This window comes from Eptatretus burgeri, chromosome 3 (genome assembly GCF_056783735.1).
Source record: "Eptatretus burgeri isolate ZD-2024b chromosome 3, Ebu_testis_v1, whole genome shotgun sequence".
Taxonomy (NCBI): Eukaryota; Metazoa; Chordata; class Myxini; order Myxiniformes; family Myxinidae; genus Eptatretus; species Eptatretus burgeri.
In genome coordinates, this window is record NC_140963.1 from 115,436,183 (window position 1) to 115,438,833 (window position 2,651).

General features: G+C 40.9%; 1 long non-coding RNA gene across 1 annotated transcript in view; it reads left to right on the forward strand.

Annotated features, from left to right (window-relative positions):
• The first annotated feature begins 310 nt into the window (after positions 1-310).
• LOC147030788 (uncharacterized) overlaps positions 311-2,651 on the forward strand; it is a 42,596-nt gene continuing 40,255 nt past the window's right edge. The window contains exons 1-2 of the long non-coding RNA XR_015056507.1: positions 311-428; positions 2,184-2,227. This is a non-coding gene — a long non-coding RNA (uncharacterized LOC147030788). The remainder of the gene's footprint in view (positions 429-2,183; positions 2,228-2,651) is intronic.

Here is a 2,651-nt window from a genome sequence, read left to right on the forward strand (position 1 = left end):
GTTGCCATGGTTACCGGCTACACCCACGACGATATGTCGTCACTGAATTTTTTTTTACGCTGAATTCCCGTTTCTACCAACAATACACACTCCAAATTTTTTTCTCATTTGAGGTGAGACATCGACGATGAAATTAATCAAATCATCTACGATCCATTTACGATCAAGAATCAAATCATGATGTTTAACTTGGTTCCTTTGAAGTACATGATGCATCTGTATTTGAGGTGTATATTTGGTGCAGCTGGATGGCTACCTTTTTCTCTCAAGTCTTTTCACCCTTGAGAGTGACGTCTTTCGATGAGCAGTAAAATAACCTTTGTATCGATGTGTGGATTGTATTTGTACTATGTTCGGTTTTTTTTTTTGAATGATTCAGGCATTTGAGAGGTCACGTGACTCCCCCTTCACCAAGTTTACCGATTATGGTGAGGTCTCAATTAACAGTTATTTTTTGACATTTGAAACTATATTTAATGATTGGAGGTTTACCACTTCACCAAATATATTGGTATCCGGGGTGAAATCCGAAAGAAAATGAGCTTTGTATGAAGCAAGCGTCGTAAATATGGATCTGCCCTTGTTGAGATGGCGGCAGGTGTGGCAGCTCGGGTGTTTATACATTATGATCTGTGAGAAAAAGACTGTTTAAAACCCCGACCTCGGTTCACCATGGTAAGTAATGTGATCCTATAAAGTTCGCATCTCACATGAGTAGAGTCACAAACAAACAAACAAACAAACAAATGAAATTGCTCGTTGAGCAAGGAATTGCCGGAATAACTTTGTCATATCTCCATGATCTCTGAAAAAAACAAAAACCTGGAAATCAATTTGGTTCTTATAAGTCGATAGTGCTCCTGTTTAATGAGTTATAGCACTTAGTTTGGTCATGATCATAACTTGGAAGTCAATCGGACTCGAAATGGCGTTTTTATCGCAATTTGAAGGTTTTGACCCAACTCCCCCTGACATTCGACCCCTGACCGCAAAGAAGGGTGTTGGTGTGACACCCCACTGAGACATGGTTGGATATTGGAAGATGCACATTGTGGATTTGGTTTGAAGTCGATTCGACCATTTTAGTGGACGTTATTGCGAAAATAAGAATTTCGGTTTTTCGGTGACCTTGACCTTGACCTTTGACCGAGATTCACCAAAAACGACAAGTGTCTAAGTTGGACCATGGCCGAGGTCTGCACCCAGTTTGGTCATGATCGCTGAAACGGTGTGGCTGCTGCAGGGTAAACAAACAAACACACAAACAGACAAGCCGGTGTAACAGGATAAGTCGCTCCCTGGACAACTTCCCCCCCCAGAGGGGGGGGGGGTACTTGTCCTAGGATAAGTCTCCCCCCTCCCTGGTAAACTTGCCCCCCTATGGCCAAAAATCGATTTATACTAAAAATATATAGCTCTCTGTGTTCATGTTCTTTACATACTATTTTTTATCCATTTTCTATTTTTTTGTATATGTATTCAATCCCCTGGGGGGGGGGGGGTAGTTAAACTGCTACACCGGCGACATGGGTGGTCGCTACATTATTGCATACTAATCATACAGTTTTTTGACGGATCGGTCTGAAAATTTTTGACAGAGAGGTTGATTAAATTATAGTGCGCATGAAAGCACGGAAGCCGATTTTTAATTTTCGAAACATTTTTTTTAAGGATTTTAATTTTTTTTCAAAGTCCCGTTGTGAGGCAACGGTAGCGTCCATAGCAACGGTGCTCCAAACCATACAACTAGATCCTGGTATGAACCTACCTGTCAAGTTTCATCAAAATCGGTTGACTCCTCTGGCCTCCAGAGCTGTCCATTACATACAAACAAACAGACGGAGAACCTGAGAATAACGGTAGTCACGCGACCACCCAACAGACATACAGACACACAGAATGACACAACAACCGACCAACATAATTGCCGAAATCCGAAGGATTCTAGCAATTAACAAACATTTTGTGTATATATGTATATATATATATATATATATATATATATGTATGTTCCTGCACTAACCTCTGCTGGGGTTTGTTGTCTTTGGGAATTTAAGGAAAGATATCTCACCTCTCTGGCTTATTTTCACTTGTCTTCTTCCCATGACCGTATGACATTTATTTTGCCCTGAGTAGTTGTTTACAAATGTCTTCTTTGGTGTTCTTGTCAACACGGTCTGCAGGAGTGCTGGATGGAGACCCGCAAGCCAAATCGCTATTGCCAAGGGTATGTCATTGTCCGAGAATAATGTACAATTTAAAAAAAAAAGAAAAGAGTTTTTATGCACATTATTTTCAAAGTCAATCTTGCTGCATGCGTTTCAAAATGGAATGTAGCCAGAAAATATTATTGTTATACAATTGGTGTACCTGATTGTTGGGATAGCCAGAGGTGTTACAGGTGAGAGAAAGAGAAAAGGAATCACGGCAGATTGATGTAAAAGTGCTCTCGATTGCTATGTGTGAGAAAGAAAGAGCTTGAGATTGTGTACTTGCGACGGTGGTGAAAGAGTGCTTCCTTCGTAAGTCGTTTGGCATACGCTCTCATTGCGACGGACAGGTGTGTTATTTGGCTGAAAGTCACTCTGCATTGTTTGAGACCCGCTGTTTGAATCGTTTCCAAGGCAATTGAAATTCTGTGTTCCCATTGG